This window comes from Rhinoderma darwinii, chromosome 1 (genome assembly GCF_050947455.1).
Source record: "Rhinoderma darwinii isolate aRhiDar2 chromosome 1, aRhiDar2.hap1, whole genome shotgun sequence".
Classification (NCBI taxonomy): Eukaryota; Metazoa; Chordata; class Amphibia; order Anura; family Rhinodermatidae; genus Rhinoderma; species Rhinoderma darwinii.
The window spans coordinates 651,303,820-651,329,189 of record NC_134687.1 but is presented as its reverse complement, the minus strand read 5'-3'; the positions used below and the strand labels follow the sequence as shown (position 1 = coordinate 651,329,189).

Below are 25,370 nucleotides of genomic sequence, written 5' to 3'. Positions count from 1 at the left end.
TAAGACATCACTATGTCAAGATTCTGTCAGACAATACTATTTATGCCATCTGGGCCAAGGAAAATCTGTCCCTCTTATCAGTCCATCTAAAATGACCAGAAAACATGGTTGCGGACCTTCTAAGCCGGAAAAATCTACATCTGAGGCCTTAAACGAATCCTTTTTTTTAGGAAAAGGGATCTAGTTTATGCCCATTCACGGTCACCTCTCAATTCATTCTCGCCATGATGCAGAAGCCTACTCAGGTTAGGGGAACCCTGTTTTTTACATATGTGCGGGGCCCCCACGAGACGGGACCGGCATCTACCAGACGTTTATGGCACATCCTATTTTGGAAATACACCTTTATTCTGCAGCATTCCCACATTGCAGCTTCCTACTTCTCTATGATTACGAGGTGACATGACACCATGCCTTGTCTCCAAGGGAGCCAATGCTCACCATGTGATGTGACATCACTGCCTTGTAAACAGACAGACAGATAACCCCTTTTAGGTACATTGATAAAACCCAATTCAACAAACACCAGAAATAAAATCATTGTGAGAATCAATCACTTTATTAAAAAATAAAATTCTAACAACACAACGTTACACATAAGGTTTAGTGTAAGATGATGGGAGATCATTGTGTGGCTGTGTCAGGATGGGAACAGTAGTTCATGTAAAACCTGCTCTGTGGATGGTAACACAACTATAATGTTTTCTCATGTGTAAGGTAAAACACTAATGTTGTTTTAGTCTTTGGCTGGATTCACACGAGGTCATTACGTCCGTAATTGACGGACGTATTTCGGCCGCAAGTCCTGGACCGAACACAGTGCAGGGAGCCGGGCTCCTAGCATCATACTTATGTACGATGCTAGGAGTCCCTGCCTCGCTGCCGGACCACTGTCCAGTACGGGACAGTTGTCCGGCAGCGAGGCAGGGACTCCTAGCATCGTACATAAGTATGATGCTAGGAGCCCGGCTCCCTGCACTGTGTTCGGTCCAGGACTTGCGGCCGAAATACGTCCGTCAATTACGGACGTAATGAGCTTGTGTGAATCCAGCCTTACTCACAATCATTCTCCTACCCATCCGACTACAGTCACGTAAAGACACCCCATGTAATATATTTTTTTTTACATCTGTTGACATGTGTATCAATATTTAATCTTCATTCATACAGTATAAAAAGATAAAACAAAAAATCATAAATTGAATTTGCAATAATTTTTTAACAAAAAAAAAACACCTCACAGATATGCCACTTCCTTGTACGGCTCAAATACCTGGTACTGCCCCTCTGGCAAAAACAACCTCCAGCAGGTGTTTTTTCTTTAATAAGGCCTCATTCACACTTGCGTATTTTGGTCAGTATTTTGCATCAGTATTTGTAAGCCAAAACTGGGAGCGGAACAAATACTGATGCAAAATACTGTATAAAATTTGCAAATGTGAATGAGGCTTTACAGGCTACTAGTCTCTTATATGGGAGATTTTGTTTCCTACTCTTTCATGTGGAGCATGCACAACCAGTTTTACATCTCCCCCAGCATCTTGATGGTAATTAGTACTAGGCTTTCACTTGAGTATTCAAGAATCCTCCATTTCTTTTTTTGGGCATTCCTTGGTGGGTTTACTGGTATTGCATTGTTACTAAGTCTACTTTAGGGCTTATTTAGACGAATGTGTAATACGTCCGTGCAACGCGCGTGATTTTCACGCGTGTCGCACGGACCTATGCTTGTCTATGGGGAAGTGCAGACTGTCAGTGATTTTTGCGCGAGTCCGCTGCGTAAAACTCACGACAGGTCCTATATTTCTGCGTATTTCGCGCATCACGTACCCATTGAAGTCAATGGGTGCGTGAAAATCACGCAACAGCAGTCAAAAGTATGTTTGCAAACAGAAAAGCACTGCGTGCTTTTCTGTTTACAAACATCTAAACGGAGTGTCATAATGATGGTGGCAGCGCGAAAAGCACGCAGCCGCCCATCCTATGTGATGACACACGGAGCTGTTAAGTGCCTGTTCCAGAAGTCATGTTAGGGTATGTGCACACACACTAATTACGTCCGTAATTGACGGACGTATTTCGGCCGCAAGTCCCGGACCGAACACAGTGCAGGGAGCCGGGCTCCTAGCATCATACTTATGTACGATGCTAGGAGTCTCTGCCTCGCTGCAGGACAACTGTCCCGTACTGAAAACATGATTACAGTACGGGACAGTTGTCCTGCAGCGAGGCAGAGACTCCTAGCATCGTACATAAGTATGATGCTAGGAGCCCGGCTCCCTGCACTGTTCGGTCCGGGACTTGCGGCCGAAATACGTCCGTCAATTACGGACGTAATTAGTGTGTGTGCACATACCCTTATTTGCCTAGGTGTTCACGAGCAAATTGCAGTCTTGCCCTGTTTTTTCTGGATAGCTAAGGTTTTGTTTTTTTGGCACACCCCCAAGTAGTTTTCATTTTGAAGCCTTTTTTTGCAATGGAAGACATCAAGAGTGGCAAAATCTGCAGTAGATCTTTAAAGAAATTCTGGGGTTCTCAGAAACTTCTCTCAGCATCTTTTGTTCTGCTCTCAGGCTGATCTTACTGAGACAGACTGGCCTTGACCATTTGGCAGTTGTCGGAAATCTCCACATGTAGATGGTTTTCTGGACAGTCGAATGATTGACATCTAATAGTTTGGCCATCTTCCCTTTCCTGAATCATAGACATCGATAACCTTTCTAAAGGCCTCAGAGCGCTCTGGATCTCGGCATGGTGATACCACACATTTCAATAACAAAGGGTAAACCAAACGTCCGAGGTTTAAATTAGACACTTTTCTCCTAGATCCTCTCTGAAGGACTTTTACACATGCCGATATTCGGCACGTGCAGAGAGCGCCGATCAACGAGACATCATTGATCAGCACTCGTTTGCTCCTGTCACAGGGAGCTATGTATGGGGACGAGCGGTTGTTACTCCAATCGCTTGTCCCCATAAATTATCACGCCGGCAGCACGTCTCCGTTTAGACAGGGAGATGTGCTGCCGACAACGATAATATTTTACTTTTTTAAAACTATACGATCAGTAGATGATCGAGCGTTTGTTCGTTCATCTGCTGATCGCTGCCCTGTTTACACAGGGCAATTATCGGGAACGAATACTCTATGAACGCTTGTCTGCCAGATAATCGCCCAGTGTAAAAGGGCCTTAAGGCTGGAATCACACATTCAGTATTTTTAGCCAAAGCCAAGAGTGTATTAAAAGGAAATGGGAAATATAAATGAAGCACTTCTGGCTTTGAGGTGCAGTTTTTGATGCACTTATTTTTAGGTAAACTGCATGTGTGATTCCAGTTTTGGTTCAAAGATGTAGGTGGCTGTCCCAATCATCTGTATGGGGCTTTCAGAATCCGTGTGCATGCTGCAGAAAAAGCCCCACTCAGAAGTATGGAATGATTTTGACATTTCTGCTACAAATCTGCCGCAAGTAAATATACCCTGATGATAAGACCAAACAAAGCAGCAGCCACAACCATACCCACATAGGTGACGAATGGACACGAGATTTAGATAGTAAATATTGTAGTATTAGCGCAAAATTCTCGTGTGGCCAAACGCTACCATATAAGGGTGTGAATTTCGGGCTGCGGGTATCAACTGTGTATTAGAGCTGACGCCCGGGTATAATGACAGTGATCGCGCTGTTCCTGGCTGTTTAACTCCTCAAATTCTGCGGTCAATACAGGCCCCCATGTCTGCCTTCACTCTGCCTATGTAAAGCCCTGCCTGTGGCATGGCTTAAAAGAAGCATGTAAAAATGACAATAGACTGCAATACGTTAGTATTCAATACGTTAGTATTGCAGTGTATTGCACCAGTTATCGAACGATCGCTGGTTCAAGTCCCCTAGGGCGACTAAAAAAATGTGTAAAAAAAGTTGAATAAAGATTTTATTAGTGGAAAAAAAAATTTCCTATTTTTTCTCTAAAGAAATGCTAAAATAATTTAAAAAGTTAACATAACTGGTATCGCCGTGTCCGTAAAAGCCCGAACTATTACCATATGGTGCTAATTAACCTTCTTGATGAATACTGTAAAAAACTAATTTTTTTAAAACGCCCACACCTTAACTACCCAAAAATATAGAATAAAAAGTCATCAAAAAGCTGCAAGTACCCCAAAATGGTACCAATAAAAACTACAGCTCGCCCCGAAAACATAAGCTCCTACACGGCTCAATCGACGAAACAAAATAAAAAAAAAGTGATGACCCTCAGAATAAAACAAAATATATATTTTTTAAATATTTTTTTTTTTTAAAACAAATTTAGTATCACCGTAATCATTTCAACCCATAGAATAAAGTGAACATGTCCTTTTTACGGCCCAATGAACGCCGAAATAATGAAACACACAAAGAGATGGCACAATCACAGATTTTTTTTTCATTTCATCCCACAAATATGTTTTTGAATACATTGAATGGTGCCATGAAAAACTACAACTTGTCCCTGCAAAAAACAAGTCATCAAAATCTTTTGTGACCAGTGAGGTATCTGTCTCCTCTCGAACTCATAATTCTGCAATATTTTGATGTCAATTCTCAAATATACAATTTTTTTTAGCTTGTTCAAAATCAGCCATACCTTTCTACATCTCAAACTCTTATCAGCAGACAATTGTTAGTTTACCCTTTATTCTCTTATTACAGATTGTATATGTATACCTTGTAACTCCTTATGCTCCTCCCTTCCTTTCTGTACTCTCTTTCCATACCATTCTCTTCCTATGTTTTAAAAGAAAAACTTAAATAAAGAATATATATAAAAAAAACAAGTCCTCATACGGATAGGTCGACGAAAAATTAAAAAAAGTTTGGGCTTTTAGAACGAAGGGAGGAAAAAACTAAAATGAAAAAACTAAAATGAAAAAAGTAAAATTGGCCATGTCATTAAAGAGGATCTGTCACTAGTTTAGTAATGCCCAATCTCCTATCTGATCTAATAGGTGCTGTCATACGGACCATGCTAGTGAAAATTGTGTCCCAAAAAGTTTATTTTAAAAGTTATGAGCTTTTTTTCTAGATATGTAAATGAGGCTTTATTAGAAAAGTGGGTATCAACATAGCAATTATCCTGAGGTGGAGCTGCCTAACAGCCTCTGACACTGTCCTATCAGCATGGAGCTGCTTTACACACAGTGTGAGAGACTGAGGCTGGAGGGAAGGAGAATCACATAAAACAGCCATATCTCGGGTTGTGAACAGCTGTTCTGGGGCATATGAAAGAGAAGATTCTAATCTTCTATATAACACCAGGATCGCAGTTCTAGCTGTGAAACAACCGGAGATATCGTCAGTTGAACACACAGTCAGTTATAGAAGCTGTATACTATATGATTACGCTGTGTTACTGGGCAGGGAAGGAGGAGAAGCTGTATGCTGATTGGACAGCGTTATACAGAAAACATTACACCGCCCGGAATGAAAAGATTCACCTCCTATTTGAAGAAAAAAAAAATCACACTGTAGTTATAAGCATCATAGCACCTATTAGATTAGTTAGGAAATAGGGAATGAATAAACTGGTGACAGCCTCTTTAAGGGGTTAAGGTAGTGATAAATACATTATGTAAAAAAAAACCTGAATTTTTATTTTATTCAACTGTAAAGTTAAATTTAGTGTTTTTTATTTTTATTTGGTTCAATTCCATAATTTTCATCTGTTTATACTGTTTTAATGAAAGTCAAATATAAAATGTCGATATATTTCAAAAAACAAAAAGTTTACATTGTCCTTACGGTCAGTCTGGATTCTCCTGCAGTGTGGGGGAATTTATGAATACAGTAATAAGGAGCAAGGTTCATGGTAACAATTCAGCTTCTTCTTTGTAAGTAAACAAGGCTCTTCTTTTCTTCCTTATATCCACAATATTTTTCCATCATGGATCCCGGTCACATTTGACCCATAATTTGAGTGTTTGGCAGATCCAGGCTAATTCCACCCAAAAAAAAAATGAACAAACACTCTTATTGGCTGTTTAATGTCTGTGAATAATCTGATGTGTTTAAAATCTTTTTCTGCTCTTATAGCATTTCCCACACTCTAAATGAGAATATGGTTTCTACTCTGAGGAGTTCCAAAATTTGATTTCTTTCTAAAAAATCTTCCACATAAAGAAAATCAAAATGGCTTCTCTCCTGTGTAGTTTCTCTGATGAGCCCTAAGTTTGCATTTATTCTTATAACATTTCCTACATTCTGAACATGAATACGGCTTCTCTCCTGTGTAACTTCTCTCATGTGTAACAAGACGTGATTTATGTGCAAAACATTTCCCACATTCTGAACATGAATACGGCTTCTCTCCTGTGTGAGTCCTCTCATGTGTAACTAGATTTGATTTATCTGTAAAACATTTCCCACATTCTGAACATGAATACGGCTTCTCTCCTGTGTGAATTCTCTCATGTCTAGCAAGACTTGATTTATCTGTAAAACATTTCCCACATTCTGAACATGAATATGGTTTCTCTCCTGTGTGAATTCTCTCATGTATAACAAGATGTGATTTGTCTGTAAAACATTTCCCACATTCTGAACATGAATACGGCTTCTCCCCGGTGTGACTTCTCTCATGTATAACAAGATGTGATTTATCTGTAAAACATTTCAAACATTCTGAACATGAATATGGCTTCTCTCTTTCGTGAATTCTCTCATGTCTAACAAGACTTGATTTATCTGTAAAACATTTCCCACATTCCGAACATGAATATGGTTTCTCTCCTGTGTGAATTCTCTCATGTGTAACAAAATGCGATTTATGTGCAAAACATTTCCCACATTCTGAACATGAATACGGCTTCACGCCTGTGTGACTTCTCTCATGTATAACAAGATGTGATTTATCTGTAAAACATTTCCCACATTCTGAACATGAATATGGCTTCTCTCCTGTGTGAATTCTCTCATGTCTAACAAGAAGTTTTTTATGTGCAAAACATTTTCCACATTCTGAACATGAATACGGCTTCTCTCCTGTTTGAATTCTTCTGTTTGTACAAAGACCTGAGTTTTTTGTGACCCGTTTACCACATTTAAATCTTTTACCCGCTTTCTGAGCTGTACTTGGGGTAACAATCTGTGATTGGTCAGGAGACTGCTCCTCGTGATTTGGGGAATTATATGATAAATCTGTACTGTGAAGTCCTGGATGTACATTAAGGGTAATGAGGTTTTCTCCTGAAGACTGCTGCATGATATCTTCATCTTCTACTTTATCATTTATCGAGAACATGAAATTTCCCTCAGACTTCTTACTGGGATTTTCTGTTAGGATTAAAAATGCAATTTATGATTTTGTTTCAAAACACATAAGTTGACAAACTCATAACATTTATATCAGGCTGGAAACACACATGCAGTGATCTGAGCCAAAGCCAGAAGGGGGATCAAGCAAGACGTAGAAGTTTTAGCCGTGCCTTTTGAATCCACTCCTGGTTTCAGCTCAAAAACCTGCCTCAAAAACTATATGTATGATTCTAGCCTTATAAACGCTTTGTTTAACACTACACCCAGTCCTCCACTTTTATAAAATTGACTTGATAATTTTTTTTTTTGAAAAGCAGGAACTTTGTCTGGCAATGAAGCCGGTCTTCTGCCAACACATTTGGCCCTTCAATACTAATTTGACATACAACTTAACTTAATAATGCTACAGACAATCTAATCTTGGCCACAGTCTACATTTAAGAAGATAATATGTCATGACACAAAGCACACATCTCAGGCTAAATTCATGGACATGACAATGAGGTCTGAATATCCTAATGGCTGATCAGTCACCAGATTTCAATTTTATAGAAGTACTTTAGGATGTAGTGGAATAGACAGAGTGAGGTTATCAATCAGAATCTGTAATAAAGGTTTACAGTACATTGTAATATCATTACACTTAGGGTCTGTTCACATCAGTGTTACCCTTCCGCTGAGGGTTTCCGTCGCTATAACCCCTTAATGGAAAGGCAAACAGAAACCCCCGCATCACCTCTGATCACAATGGTGACGGAAACGTTGCTAAAGGTGTCAGTTTGTCACCGTTGTGACAGGGTTCCCTTGTTTTGAGATACTCAATAGTGCAGTCAACTCAGGCTGTTCCAAGAGGGAAAAAAGGTCCTATCAAGTACTAATAAGGTGGACCTGATGAAGTGGCCTCATTCTAGTTTTAGCCATGTGATAATTTAATAGCAAATTATTGTTCTTTTCCTCTGCCGACCTATTTTTATTTGGTCTTTGTGATATATTTAACTCTGATGGAGCGGAAGAGGCGTATATGTGAAACTCTGCTGGACTTTTCAAACGTTCTTGCAGACATTGGTGTGGACCACCAGGATGTTTATAGTCTATGGGAAGTCAGCAACTGGATAAAATAGGTGCTTCCTAATAATCTGTTAGGTTCTGGGGTTTTTAATCCAATATAAAAAAAAAACGAAAAAAAACAACACACCACATCTTTAACTGGTTGCCGACACAGGACGAGAATTCTCGTCCTGTGTGATAGCCGTCTGTGCGCGCGATCGAGAGCGGGGCAACGGCTGTAATACACAGCCACGGCCCCGCTCTGACAGCGGAGAGGAGAGAAACATCTTCTCTCCGCCGTTAACCCTTTGAACGCCGCGATGAAAGCTGATCGCGGCGTTCAAGGAGAGGGGGCTGCACTTTGATCGCGTCACAGAAGATAACTGTGACGCGATCAAAGCCCACAACTCATATGGCCAGACAGCCCAGGGTCCATTGAAGGACCCCAGGGCTGTCTGAACATATTTCTTGTTGTTAGGGCATACTGAGGTATGCCCTAACAACTGCCTGTGTACAATCAGTACACAGGCTAATGTACGGGCATATAGATCTATGCCAGTACATTACAGTTACAAAATAAAAATCAAAATGATAAATCCCATTATGGGATTAAAAAAAAAGTTAAATGAATGTAAAAAAAATTTTTTTATGATAAATAAATAAAAAGTAAAAAAAATACACAGAAACACATTTTTTTAAATAATAAATAAACTTTTTAAAATATAAGTCCCAAAACATGAAATATAGACATATTTGGTATCGCCACGACCGTAACAACCTGTACAACAAATGTTTAACATTATTTATGATGATCGGTGTATGGTGTAAAAAAAAAAAATATTAAAACCGCTGCAGAACTGCTTTTTTTCTGCATTTTCGCCAAAATAAAAAATTTATAGAAATTAAACGATAATGTATTTGTACCAAAAAAAATTAAAAAGAGTTATGAGCGTTGAGATGCAAAGAGGGAAATCTAAAAAAATTGCTCTGTCCTCAAGGCCAAAATTGGCCGTGTCTTTAAGGGGTTAAACCAACCCACTTGAAAATTTCTTAAAATGTACCAAAATTTGGACGACTTTTCATAATAATCTGCCATATATGCGTGCAGGAGAAATATCACTATTTCTCATTACATGACTTGTATATGGCATTCGTTTAGCAGTCTTCCCTCTGCAAGTTATAACTATAATTTTCAGTTTTCCCTGAGGTAGTGGGTGGAGCCTAACTGCTATCATGTCTTGTATGCACTGGACACACAGAGCAGAGAGCCATCGTGGTCCACTATCTCTCTGTAGCACACCCTTAGAAGCTGCAGCAGCATGGAGGATATTATACAGCAGTAAGGAGCAGTGCAGCGGAAAATCCAGCACTGGGGTGAAATATAAAACTCTTACCAGCAGCCTATGTCTCCTCTCTCTGTTTCTTCTACCCCTCCCCCTTCAAACACTTCTATTGGCAACAGTGTTTATGTCTTTATGCTCCTGCTTCCCCTAGCCTCTCCATAGACTTCGATAAGCAGCAGCGTCCATGTGTCTCTCACCCAGTGGCCCTAACTTCACATAAAAGTTTAGAGGATAAAACGTCGAAATTTTAACCATAAGTAAATGACAAAGTTGATATGTATCAGGTATACTATTAGATTACCATAAGTTGTTTGAAAAGTTAGTGTCCATATAAAGCAGACGTTCCAAAATAGCTATTTAGTGAACAGTAGATTACAGCGGAGATCTGATTGCTTGTTATTGAAGCCTAAGGTACTACAGAAATTTCCTGAAGACAACATGTCCGTTTGTGACTTGTGCGCAGAGTTGTCATGGGGATCTTGTGTGTTTTCTAATAGTTTCTCAATTCTTATCCCCAGACTCATATTAAAAGGGGTTTTCCAGGGACGTAAAATTTTTGGACTAATACGAGAGAAGCGTTAAAGGGAGGTATGGGGCACGCTCATGGGCTGAGCGCGCTCCATACTCAGCGGGTGTCTGTTGTGCAATACGCATTTTGATTACACCAATTTAACCCCTTAGATGCTGTGCTCAATTGTGACCCGCATAGAAAACCGGAGTAAATTGCAAAACGCATACGTATTTTTTTAAAGCATTTTTTGGGTGTGGTTTCAACTGCAACTCAACCGCAATGTCTCCATACACCCCAAGACTACAAGGATATTTAAAGACCTTGTTTTAGTGCGATTCGCTGCATATCACGGCCCACACTTCATTGCAACGAGAGGGACCAGAGTTAAGTCCGATCCCACTCGTTTAACCCTTAGATGCTACATTCAATAGAGACATCTAACCCGTTAGAAAAAGGGGGAAGGGGACCCCTTCACCACCTCTCCCCATCCGCGATGCCGATGGTTGTCATAGCAGCCTAGGGGCCTAATGAGGTCTGCCATCTTTCTGCTCTTTGGCAGGGCTTAAATAGTAGGCGGTAAAAAACACAGTCGATCAGACGATCGGCAAAACCCCTAGGGAGACTACTAAAAAGAAATAAAACACAGCAAAATAAAGTCTTCAAAATACTCAGTTTTTTTTTTTAAAGTAGTAAAATATATATATATATATATATATATATATATATATATATATAATATATATATATATATATATAAAAAAAAGATATCAATTTATTATCACCGTAATCGTATTGTCCCATAGACTAAAGAGAACATGTTGTTTTTACCGCACGGTGAACAAAACATTTTTTCCAGTTTCCCAGTTGTACTATTATTTGGTTCAATAAATGGGGCCGTTCAAACTACAACGCCACAAAATCAAGCCCTCATACGGCTATATCGGCGGAAAATTAAAGTTATGGCCGGGTGGGGAGAAAAATCAAATAAAAAACTGAAAAATGGCTGCAGCGGGAAGGGGTTAAGATATATCGAAGGTATAACAGGCATTACAACATGGGGCCTTCAACCCCTTAATGACAAGGCATAAAAAGGCCTTAATGACCAGATATATATTTTTTTCATTTTTGCCTCGCATTAAAAATTCTTCCGCATAAAACAAGGCCTCATACACATACGGTGTATGAAGCCTTATATAATGCGGGAGAATTTTAAATATTTTTTTTGCGAGTTTTCGTGGTTGAAAAAAGTTACAAGTTACCTAATTTATTTTTGCAGCTAAAATATATGAAAAAGCGATTTTCAGCACGCTTTGTTTTGTTTATTTTTTATCCCATTCACCTAATATGTGTAGTTTTTTTATTTTTATGTAATGTCGGGGCAATAAAATGTATCTTATGATGCTAAATAAATACTTTTTTTAACATTTGATTGTTTTAAATATTTATTAATACGCAGAGCAACACAAACCAGAGGAGCAGAGGGATTTCCTCCACTCGTCTTTGCAATGGGGTTAGGCAAGTATGTATATTAATGTTTTTATTAGGCATTATTGGTGCTGTATGAGAATATTATACTGTGTGGGGGCAGCTATGGGGGCATTATATTGTGTGAGGGGTGGTGTCGGGGGATGTATTATATACAGCTGGCTAAGGGGATCTATATCCAATGGCGTGGCATGCAAAAGGAGATGTGGCCTAAAAATTGTCCATTAACCGTAATTGCGGTTACATGTTCATATAATCGTGATTTTGATTTAAATCATAATCGCCCAACCATAGCTGGCGCTCCTCAAAATCTGATACAAAGCCTAGTGCATGACAGGAGTCATATAACACCTTGTAGAGAACTTCTATGTGCAGTCACAGCTTCCTCTGGTCCTGCACTATGTATAACACATTGTCTGAAGTGTTACTGTAATGTAGAACTAAGGAGGAACTCCACCTCCCAATTCACTTTCTACATTCATTATTACTGACCTGTGGTAACACTTCCTGGAATTTCCTCCTCCACTTCACTGTTACACGGGTGATCGCCCCTCACCCGCTCTTCTTCTTCTTCATCCTCCACTTTATTATTAGTCAGATCTTCCCCCTGATTTCACATATGTAACAATTCAGTACAATACAGCAGAGAGTGCGAAGAATCTAACAGATCAACATACGAAACGACCAAAATCTATGACCACATCTATGACCGCAGGACCAAAAAGCTCCACACCCCCCCCCCTATATAGATCTGGTATAGGGCTCAGCTTCATCTACCTGATGATTCTCTGGGACATTGTGATTTTCCTCTGGACAGTCCTGGGAATACAGAGTACTGGGACATCTCTCTGGTGGATTTATCCTAATGGATCCATCTGTAGGAGACACAAAGTGACTGAATACATGACTACTGTATATCGGTCTATATATCAGACACCTCTCTTCACTTCTATGTTTACTGATCAGAGCCGAAATTACAAAGTTGAGGTTCTCACTACCGGTGTCGAGGTCCCTGTGCCTTGAAAGCCGCAGGCTTAAAGTTGAGACCAGAGTAGATGGTCGGGTGTCAATGGCTCCCTGCACTGCCGTAGTATAAAATTGTTTCCTTGACCTGAGGAAAAACAAGTCCGATCCATGGAGGCCGCACCTCACAACTTACAGGACTTGGAGGATATTCTGCTAAGGTCATGGGACTAGATACCACAGGAACCTTCAGAGGTCTTGTGGAGTCCATGACTCGATGGGTCAGAGAGTTAGACACATGAAGCCGAGGACGGTACACCTCGCTTTACTGCGCTCGTACAGTGTATTGCTCTTGGCTTCATTTGTACCAAAGGACACTTTTTTATAATCTGTCTGGTGAGTGGATCGCTCTGGATTTATTGGAAGTATACAGGAAACGTAAGGATTTAACGTGATGTGTAGAGACAAAGTTGTGGAGCTCCTACATTACATGTCAATGTACACACGTGTATATGTACTGCACATGACGCTATTAAGACTTCAACATGGCCGCCAGTCCAGCCTGTGCCCACAGTAATGCCAAACACATATCTGTCTCTTCTCACCTTGTGATGTGCGCGGCCGGTAGTTCTCCATCATGAACTCCTCGTACAGATCCTTGTGTCCTTCTAGATACTCCCACTCCTCCATGGAGAAATAGACCGTGACATCCTGACACCTTATAGGAACCTGACACACACAATGATACAGTCATCACCCAGACACCTCCAGTGCTGTTACTGTAGAATTTCCCAGCATTCCCAGCAGTGTCACCTCTCCAGTCAGCAGCTCAGTCATCTTGTAGATCAGTTCTAAGATCTTCTTCTCATGTATCCGGGAGTGAGGGGGAGGCTCTGTAATGGGGCTCTGACTACTGCTCCATCCTCCTGACTCATGGATGATGGGAGTTATACAGTCACCCAATGTCTTCTTCACTATTTTGTACTCCTGTGTATAAAGAGACAAGGCATAAAAAGGCCTTAATGACCAGATATATATTTTTTCATTTTTGCCTCGCATTAAAAATTCTTCCGCATAAAACAAGGCCTCATACACATACGGTGTATGAAGCCTTATATAATGCGGGAGAATTTTAAATATTTTTTTTGCGAGTTTTCGTGGTTGAAAAAAGTTACAAGTTACCTAATTTATTTTTGCAGCTAAAATATATGAAAAAGCGATTTTCAGCACGCTTTGTTTTGTTTATTTTTTATCCCATTCACCTAATATGTGTAGTTTTTTTATTTTTATGTAATGTCGGGGCAATAAAATGTATCTTATGATGCTAAATAAATACTTTTTTTAACATTTGATTTTTTTAAATATTTATTAATACGCAGAGCAACACAAACCAGAGGAGCAGAGGGATTTCCTCCACTCGTCTTTGCAATGGGGTTAGGCAAGTATGTATATTAATGTTTTTATTAGGCATTATTGGTGCTGTATGAGAATATTATACTGTGTGGGGGCAGCTATGGGGGCATTATATTGTGTGAGGGGCGGTGTCGGGGGATGTATTATATACAGCTGGCTAAGGGGATCTATATCCAATGGCATGGCATGCAAAAGGGGATGTGGCCTAAAAATTGTCCATTAACCGTAATTGCGGTTACATGTTCATATAATCGTGATTTTGATTTAAATCATAATCGCCCAACCATAGCTCATGGATGATGGGAGTCATACAGTCACCCAATGTCTTCTTCACTATTTTGTACTCCTGTGTATAAAGAGAGACACTTAGAGAACTGAACACAGTAATCTCCCCTCAGTAGCAAGAGGGAGATTGTGACCCCGCTGTATAGAGTTCTAGTGACCCCACATCTGTAATACTGGAGACCTCACCTACAAAAAGACATTGAGGAAATAGAACGAGGCCAAAACTAAAAAGGAAATAATATTGGGGGGACTAGATGGACCATGTTCTCTCCTCCTGCCATCATCTTCTATGTTTCTATATAGATGTCATCCTGATCCTCCTGGTTACTTGTCATTCTCATTGCTCTACAACATTACTATTGCTGCAGTGGTGACATGACACATAACTGGCCATATTGGTGGCTGATCTTCAGCTTTTCTGCTGTGGGCTTCTTGACGTCACTTGGAAGGTCTGGACGTTGTTATACAGGACACTGGATTCTTCCTATTACTTCCTATCATGTATTGTCCCTTCCCTATGTGTGACTTGTTCTATAATGTAGAAAAGTTTACCTCTCCGCTCAACATGTAGATGATCTCCAAGGTGAAGTCTAATATTCTTCTGCTCATCTCATCCCTGTCCTTGTCCATCCTTGGTGGGTCATTCAGGAGAAGGAACGTTGTGGAGGAGAAGATGAGAAAACTGCAGGAACTGGAGGATCTAGTACTGCAAACGTCTTTATGAAGAAAGGAGAAGATGGAAATCATACAGACGACAACATCATGTGTGACACACAGAACCTCACTTATTGATCATTGAGAGAAACATCTTCTCAGAGCCGTCACCACATGGAATAAAGGGGTATTCCCAACACGGACATTTCTCCCCAGGATATCCCAGAAATGTCTGATAGATGCGGCTCCACCTCTGGCCGTGCTCGCCTGTTTCTGGAACTCCTATACAAGTGAATGGAGAGAGTCGTGCACACGTGTGGTCACCTCTTCATTCATTCTCCACCTGGATGTAGTCATCACCTCACCAGGCGAGTCGGGGGTCCCCTGTTCTCCACATAGAGACAACCTGACACATGGTGGATACTGGGGAGACATTGCTCACATCTCACAAGACATGGTACAGTTTGTCCCACAAAAAACATCCATCCCCCACTCCGTTCCATCGACTGAAAAATAAAAAAAAAGTCCTGGCTCTGAGAATTTGGTGACACAAAACATTTTTTTTTTAAGAATTACGTTTTTTCTTTGTAAATGTCGCACATCATGAAAAACGATAGAAATTTGCTATCTCCGTAATCGTATTAACGGAAGAATAAAGTTATCAGGATGTTTTTACCCAAAAAAAATACATTGGAGGAAATCACAGATTTTCAAATCTTCCCCCACATAGAAGTTTTGAGGTTGCAGTGACATTATGTGATACTTTATAGGACGTCCTGAAAATCTACAACTCGTCCCGCAGAATCTAACCCTCACACCGCTGAACTGTCAGAAAAGCAAGACAGTTATAGATCTGAGAAGACAGGGAGGGGAGGGAATAGAAACTGTCCTGGTGGTTAAGGGGTTAACCTGCGGTGCGGATTATAAGCACGCAGGATATCGGATTTATACCGTGGATTCGCTGCGCATTTGTTGCAGAATTTCCCCATTAAGTTCAATGGGAAAGTCTAGTTCCGCGAAAAAAACGACATTGTTCCCAGAATCCTCTGCGGCTCCACCGCGTGTTCACAGCAACGCTGCAGGTTACATATATATATATATATATATATATATATATATATAAATATATATATAAAAAAGAAGGCATCAAGTGACCCCTGCAGCCAATCACAGGCTGGAGAGGTTACGTCATTATAGCGGTCACCTAGACACAGCCGGAAGAGCAGGGTCATGTTGCTATGGTAACGATGGGAGAGGTGAGGATCGGCCTTGTTGTATTTCTGTAGTAGATATTCGGGAGGATTATACGTCCACCATTTGGGGTGAATATTCGGGGAGATTTCCTTGCGTGTTGTGGGTCGTATTCGCTACGTGTGAACATTCCCTTAAACCGCACGGTGAACGACATTAACAAGAATTGTATCAAAGTCAGTGAATAAGTTGTATGTAGTGAATATTATGTCATTACAAAATACGACTCGTCCCACAAAACATCCGACCACTACAAAGACCAGAAATAACAACTTACCCCAAAGAGATGGGCAATGGAGGGGTTAAATCCTGGCTAGGAGTCCAGTGGGCGGGGTCACTCAATGATTGACAGCTCTCTGTATACACTCATACCGGGGTGACTGATAACAGAGAGAACACCCGACCAGCGCTGCTCTCTACCTCATACATGGAAATAGATGAAGGACCTGTGATGACGTCAACACCACGTGACAAGGGCAGGAGGGACGGAGCTTATCAGTGGAGAGACGTGGTGGATGAAGGACATGTAACAATATAAAGATCACGTGACCGCTGCATCTGGGGGCGGAGCTTAGAAGTGCAAAGAATGAGAGATGTATGAAGGACATATGATGATCACGTGACATGAGGGGGAATGGGGATCATGTGACCAGTGCAGGGGTGATCGGAGCTAAGCAGTGCAAAATATAAAGGGTTGTGGCTAAAGGACCTGTGATGACGTCACCACCATGTGATCAATGCGGATGGGGCGGACCTGTAATGTGGATCAAGTAACATAACAGGCTGGTCTATGTGAGGGGGCGGGGCTCCTGTGCTGTGCGGAAAAATGATGATGATGATCACGTGACGTTATAGCCCATAACAACAGTCCGGACATGCTGGGAGTTGTAGTTCTCTCCTCTTGTACCTCCTCCCTGTAATGTCCGCTATCACATAATAACAGTCGAGAAATGCTGGGAGTTGTAGACCTCACCATGTATACCTCCTCCCCGTATTGTCCTCTGATATCCCATAACAGCCTAGACATGCTGGGAGTTGTAGTTCTCTCCTCTTATACCCCTCCCTGTAATGTCCTCTAATATCCCATAATACCAGCCCGGACATGCTGGGAGTTGTAGTCCTCTCCTCTTATAACCCCTCCCTGTAATGTCCTCTGATATCCCATAACAACAGTCTGGACATGCTGGGGGTTGTAGTCTTCTCCACTTATATTCCTCCCTGTAATTTCCTCTGATATTCCATAACAGGCTGGACATGCTGGGAGCTGTAGTCCTCTCCTCTTATACCTCCTCCCTGTAATGATATTACATAATAACAGTCTGGACATGCTGGGAGTTGAAGTCCTCTCCTCTTATACCCTTGCCTGTAATGTCCTCTGATATCATATAATTACAGTCTGTACATGCTAGGAGTGGTAGTTATCTCTTATACCTCCTCATGTAATGTCCTCTGATATCACATAACAACAGTCTGGGCATGCTGGGAGTTGTAGTCCTCTACTCTTATACCCCTCCCTGTAATGTCCTCTAATATGCCATATTACCAGCCCGGACATGCTGGGAGTTGTAGTCTTCTCCTCTTATACCCCCTCCCTGTAATGTCCTCTGATATCCCATAATACCAACCCGGACATGCTGGGAGTTGTAGTCCTCTCCTCTAACACCTTGTTAGGAAAGTTTTATAAATGTATGTATCGGAAACTAAAATGTGTATTGAGCTATACAAGTTTCTCTGCAAAAGATTTTTCTGCTGACAAAGTGTTTAATATGTTATCAAGTAGACGGGGTGAGCAGCTGAATTCGTTTAGAGAGACAAGTGAAGTGTTTACGCAAGTGTCGAGGTCGAATAAAGAGATAAGAAAGCGGTCTAAGGACTGGTTGGAACAAGGGTTATCCCATGTATAAAAACCATGATACTCAAGAAAGCAGCAGACATTTGCTGATGGATTTTTGATCTACCTGTTACAATGTCTCCTTATCGATAAGAATAAAGACGCGCCATTTTTATTCAGATAACTCCTCGAATCTATTTGATAAGAACGAAAATTCTTCTATCATTTGGTCCTTCGAAGCTGGGAATCCAACATCTCCTGCCCCTCCTCTTCCCGACGACTGCTTACCGTGCACGGGGTGAGTTATTCTATGAGCTCACTAAAAGAAAGACCTCCAGCTGGGTTGGAGTGACAGGTTCTAAAAGAACGTAAAGAGAGGAATTGAGGATTCGAGTTTTCATCTGAATAAAGGTAATATAATTTTGTTTATATATGTTTTTATTATTTTTCATATTTCGATGTTATAAAGTTATGAGATAAAAAAATCAAAAAAAAACCTAAGGTGGATCTTAGGTACTAAGACTGGATCTTAGTGGGGGGCGTGGCTTAGCGGCGTATGTGAGTGGACGCATAAACCGGAGCTCCCGCTGCCGATATCCTGCAGAACATCCTGGGACTCAATTCGCCTACCGGAGACATACCTGTGGAGAGAGGGGAAACTGAGGCGATCAGGGAGATGCAATTCTGGACTCATCGGAGGCTGTAATGACACGGTCCAAGAGATCTAAAGCGGCAGAGGACGGTGAGCTGGGGGCGCAAGATGGCGCTGACATGTGCTCATATGCAGTGAGCAGAGATGTGAGAGGGGCGGCGGAATCTCGGCTGGAGCGCTTTGCCAGGAAGACCCCTGTGAAAGGTGCTGAGAGTGAAAGGATGGCAGAAGGAGGGAAGGAGCAGGCTGGCCACTCAGGATCAAGATTTGAGCCGTTGCGAGCGCAAATGGAGGCAGAAGAGGAGGAGGAGAACGGGGAGAATGTTTCGGACGACTCAGGAGGAGGATTAGATCGGGGCGCACGGACCCTGGACAAATCGGGCCCAACGCTGGTAGATGTCTTTTCGGCGGTAAGCCTGAGCAATACCACACTAGCTAAACTTACCTGCCAAGTGGGGGGAATTAAGGAAGATTTATCCATAATACGCCATGATCTGCAGAAAGTGTCGGAACGTACGACAGCGGTGGAGGGCCGAGTCAGTGAATTAGAAGACAGAATACTACCCATGAGAAGGGATGTAAATGCTGTGGATGTTACGTATCTTTTATCCAAAACCGACGATTTGGAGAACCGTTTACGTCGAAACAATGTAAGAATGGTGGGAATACCTGAAAAAGTTGAGGGGTCTAATCCAGACGCCTTCTTCGAAAAATGGCTATTGGAGGTTTTTGGCAAAGAATCTCTGACCCCATTGTTTGCGGTGGAAAGAGCTCATAGAGTGCCCACGCGACCGGGCCCGCCTGGAAGGCCACCACGACCTGTGCTAGTGAAATTGCTTCATTATGAGGACAGAGATGTGATCCTTCGACAGGCCCGGGAAAGGCAAGACATAAGAGTGAACGGGGTCAAAGTGTCGTTCTATCCGGATTTCTCTGCAGAGATACAGAAACGGAGGATGCAATTTCTGGACATTAAAAGACGACTGAGGAATCTTCGAGTTCAGTACTCCATGTTGTATCCTGCTAAACTTCGGGTGGCGGCGTTGGGATCCGTACAGTTCTTCGAAAACCCGAAAGATGCGTTACGATGGCTGGACAGTCACGAGGTTCGCCTACGGCATGATCCGGAGGAAGCGGCGGTGTGATCAGCAGGTGGATGGATGAAGTTGGGACTCTGCTATGGCGGGAGGAAGATGAATCGCACAGGAGAATAAGCCACTGTTTTCTACATTTGTATGATGGGTTTTTTGTTGAGATGATGTCTATATATCATTGTTGGCGGGAGGAGAGGAAAAATGCTGTCAGTTCAAGGGCAGAATTGGATATAGGAGTCATAAAAATGCTACTTGTTTATTGAGGAGAAGGTGGCGGGAGGTTCTTGGTTTTTAAGGTTAAATTGTGGAAACGGATGGATTTCTACAATGTGAATGGGAAGCTGTATGGTCATAGTGGTGAAGTTTTCTTCATCAGCCCGGGCCCTCTGAGGAGGGTATGTTTATGGAAAGCTGAGTGGGATAGGGTGGTGGGAGGGGGGATGTTTGGGAGGGACAGGGAGTTTGAAACGCAGTACGCTCTGATTGTCACTGGGAGTAACGGAAATAGCCACTGTCAAATGCAAGAAATGTTCAGATGGGGGGTAGGGTAAATCTTCTGTCCTGGAATGTGAGAGGTATGGGGGAGGTAACTAAAAGGCGAGCTATCTTTGACTACCTGAAGGGGCAGTCTGCTGGGGTGATGGGCTTACAGGAAACTCATCTTACTACTGACACGGTGCAACAGGCGCATAGGGTTTGGATCCGGCACAGCTTCCATTCCTTTCATTCTACATACTCAAGGGGGGTTAGTCTCCTGATCCATAGGGATGTACCGTTTAGCTGTATAGATTCCTTTAAAGATAGGGAAGGTAGATATGTTGGGGTGCATTGTAAAGTGTTTAACTGGGAATGTATAATTGTGGTGTTATATGTGCCTCCCCCGTACTCTGTGGGTCCGATAAGAGAGGTGCTGGAGAAACTGGCTGGGTGGCCTATGATACCGACTATATTGATGGGAGACTTCAACAACATAATGAATAAAGGGTGGGATAAATTTCCAAAAGGGGGGGGGTGGGGGATGTCGCCCGACGAGATTTGGAAAGTACATGATGGAAGTTGGGTTTACGGATATTTGGCGGGCAAAATGGCCCTCTACTACGCAATACTCGTGTGTATCATCTACATATGGATCATTATCCCGAATAGACCTAATGTTTAATAATGGAATGGGGATGGAATGTGTGGAAGGGGTGGAATACTTACCACGATCACTGTCTGATCACTCTCCGATGCTACTTAAGATCCGAACATGTTCGCAGATGGGGGGTTTGAGAATGCACTGGAGGTTAAATCCGTTCTGGATACGATTGGTGGGAGAGGAGATAATAAATATGAGTCTGCGAGAATACTTTGAGTTCAATAAGGGTACGGTCCCTACGGATATTTTATGGGATGCTATGAAGGCCAATATAAGGGGAGTGTATATACGGGAGATCACGCTCATTAAAACTAAGTCACGACAAGTGGGTCAACATCTGATAGATAGGGTCACAGTAACAGAGGAGAGTCACGTCACTAATAATACTGCGGAAACACTAGCCCAATGGAAGGTTGCTCAAAAATTGCTTAGGGAACATCAGCTGGAACAAGCAGCTAATAAAAGATTGTTTTTACAACAAAAATACTATGAGGAGGGCGAAATGGCGGGCAGACTGTTAGCGAATATTGCACGGCCGACGCGGGAGAGTGCATTCATTCACCAGTTACAGACAGCAAATGGGACTCTGGTTGGAGAAACAGGGGATATATTAGGGGTGTTGACATCATTTTACACAGAACTGTATCGCACTAAGGTGGACTATTCGGAGGATCTGCTGTCAGAATATCTGGCAGAAATAACATGGGTTACTCTGGGGGAGGAGGAGAGAGAGGGGTTGGAGGAGTCAATTACTTTAGAGGAAATACAGGAAGCGGTAAGTTCTATGGCAAATGAAAAGGCTCCAGGGATAGATGGTATACCCACTGAATTGTATAAAACATATGGAGGGACGGTTTTGCCGGAGTTACTGGAGGTGTTCCAGGATAGTTTCGCCAGGGGGCGCTTACCGCAGACGATGTACGAAGCCGCTATAGTCGTAATTCCCAAAGATGGGAAAGACCGGACGCAACATGACTCTTACAGACCGATATCTCTGTTAACCACAGACATTAAAATTTTAGCTAAAATACTGGCTAATAGGTTGTCGCGAGTAGTGACTAAAATTGTGGGGATGGATCAGTCGGGATTCATGCCATCGCGCTCTACAGCAGTTAATCTACGTAGACTTTTCTTGAATTTCCAGACAGATGCTCCGGATGTGCGGTGTAGAGCAGTGCTGTCTTTGGATGCCGCCAAGGCGTTTGATAGTGTGGAATGGGGGTATCTGTGGGCTGTCTTGGAGCGGATCGGCTTTGGAAGGAAATTTATAAAATGGGTACAATTATTATATAAGGAACCGGTAGCTAGGATTAGAGCAAATGGAAGAATGTCAGACTCTTTCAGGCTAGAGAGGGGGACACGACAGGGATGCCCACTTTCGCCGCTGCTATTTGCGCTGGCAATTGAACCCCTAGCAAATATGGTAAGACAACATCCGGGGATAGAAGGGTTTCGTTGTGGGGAGCTGGAGGAGCGCATAGCATTATATGCGGACGATATCTTGATGTTCCTGGGAGATAGATTATTCATTGCCAGTGATAATGAATGTATTGGAGCGGTTTGGTAGATTTTCAGGGCTAAAAATTAATTGGAATAAGTCGGTGTTGTTGCCACTCCAGCCAGTGGATACGCCGTTGGTGATTGGAGGAATTGAGGTACCGTGTGTACAGAAATTTAAGTACCTGGGAATTACGATATCGGCGAGGGTGCAGGACTTTATTGAGTTGAATGTGATACCATTATTGAACAAATTAACGGATAAGACCAAAGTATGGCTGGGGTTACCGCTGTCAGCGCTGGGTCGAGCAAATCTCATCAAAATGATTCTGATGCCCCAGGTTCTTTATGTGGTGCATAATGCCCCAGTGTGGTTGCCTAAATACTGGTTCAGGAGAATACATAATTTGTTTAGGGACTTGGTGTGGAAAAGAGGGATCCCCAGGATAAAAATGGAAAAGCTACAACTACCAGTGGAACAGGGAGGGTTAGCTATCCCGAATGCATGGATATATTATCTAGCGGCTCAACTACAACACTTTAAGGGCTGGAAGAATAGGGAGGAGTTGGATTCTAGTGGGAAACTGGTGTACTATTTGGGTCAGAGAACGGATGTACTAGAGGCCATGGAATCTCATAAATTAAGGAGGGAGGCGAGAGGGAAACCGACTTTGCTATTAATACATAGAGTTTGGTGGGAAAGTAAGGAATTATTGGGGGTTACAGGATGCTCCAATTATATGCTTTTATGGGACAATCCATATCTATGGGAATTTAATAGTCTGGAAGGATTTCAGGATTGGGAACAAGCAGGGATCAGATATGTACACCAGTTGTATGACGGAGGTACTCTTAAAGAGGCTCTGTCACCAGATTTTGCAACCCCTATCTGCTATTGCAGCAGATCGGCGCTGCAATGTAGATTACAGTAACGTTTTTATTTTTAAAAAACGAGCATTTTTGGCCAAGTTATAACCATTTTTGTATTTATGCAAATGAGGTTTGCAAAAGTACAACTGGGCGTGTTGAAAAGTAAAAGTACAACTGGGCGTGTATTATGTGCGTACATCGGGGCGTTTTTACTTCTTTTACTAGCTGGGCGTTCTGACGAGAAGTATCATCCACTTCTCTTCACAACGCCCAGCTTCTGGCAGTGCAGACACAGCCGTGTTCTCGAGAGATCACGCTGTGACGTCACTCACAGGTCCTGCATCGTGTCAGACGAGCGAGGACACATCGGCACCAGAGGCTACAGATGATTCTGCAGCAGCATCGGCGTTTGCAGGTAAGTCGATGTAGCTACTTACCTGCTGATGCAGAATCAACTGTAGCCTCTGGTGCCGATGTGTCCTCGCTCGTCTGACACTATGCAGGACCTGTGAGTGACGTCACAGCATGATCTCTCGAGAACACGGCTGTGTCTGCACTGCCAGAAGCTGGGCATTCTGAAGAGAAGTGGATGATACTTCTCGTCAGAACGCCCAGCTAGTAAAAGTAGTAAAAACGCCCCGATGTACACACATAATACACGCCCACTTGGACTTTTACTTTAAACACACCCACTTGGACTTTTGCAAGCCTCATTTGCATAAATACAAAAATGGTCATAACTTGGCCAAAAATGCTCGTTTTTAAAAAATAAAAACGTTACTGTAATCTACATTGCAGCGCCTATCTGCTGCAATAGCAGATAGGGGTTGCAAAATCTGGTGACAGAGCCTCTTTAAGCTCTTTGCTCAAATACAGGAGGAGTTTGGACTCTCACACCGGCTGTTCTACCAATATCTTCAGTTAAGGCATGCGGCGCAGGCTCAAGAGAGACTGGTGGACTTGAGCTGTTCCACCATGGGAGGGATGGAGCAGGTACTGGGGGCAAAAGACACTAAAGGGATTATTTCGGTGCTATATAGTACGCTACTCTCCAGATTCCTAGGAGATCCACTGGTGGAGATCAGACGTAAATGGGAAGAGGATGTAGGGACTATAGTGGATGAAGAATGGGAGGAGATACTTGGATCATCTAAAATACTCTCTATTAGTGTAGCACACAGGAGGTCACAACTTTTTCTATTACATACGGTGTATAGGACGCCTAAGGTGCTATGGCAAATGCGACTTAGATCAACTAAGGAGTGTCCCAGGTGTATGTTTGATGGGGCGGACATAAAACATGTTTTGGAGCTGCCCGCTGCTAGATGGCTATTGGAAGGAAGTTAAAGGAATGGTGTCTAGAGTATATGGTAGAGATTTCCCACTGGAACCTAAAATCTTTTTACTGGGCTGTATTGGGGAGGAAGGAGGGGATGGAGTGGAATTACTGTCTATTAAAAAGGTTTTGTATCACGCTAGGAAACTAATTGCAAAATATTGGCTGCAGGCGGATCCCCCGGAGGTGTCTGAGCTGGTTGGATATGTTAACCACACAGTATCACTGGAACATCGGATATATCTGAAAAGAGGGGCAATTCATAAGCATGAGAAACAATGGGGTAAATGGGTACACGCCTATGGTAATGCAGCTCACTAGATGAGATTTGGAGGGGGGCTGACACACGTATATGGTCAAGGTATGGTGGAATATCTGTTTACTATGCAGGAAGCATGAAGGAGGAGGAGTGGTTTGACGAATCAGGAAAAAAAGGGGGTACTGCGGGGGGGGGGGGGGGGGGAGTTAAGTTGATAGGGGAAGGGAGGGGGACGCATGTGGAGATGCAACCAAAGATGCTGTATACATGTCATAATGTACTTGAAGGGCTTTCGCATTAATCAAGAGATGCTATGTTATTTCTTTCAGTTATTTATTGTCGGAAATGTAAAGGCTGTATAACAGATGTTGTATTATCAATAAAAACTTGTTTGATTTAAAAAAAAGACTGGGTCTTAGTTATATTAAGCACAGGTCTTAATATAA

At 42.2% G+C, this 25,370-nt stretch overlaps 1 pseudogene; it reads right to left on the bottom strand.

The window, feature by feature from the left end:
* Nucleotides 1–2,360: 2,360 nt before the first annotated feature.
* LOC142677720 (uncharacterized) overlaps nt 2,361–25,370 on the bottom strand; it is a 55,150-nt pseudogene continuing 32,140 nt past the window's right edge.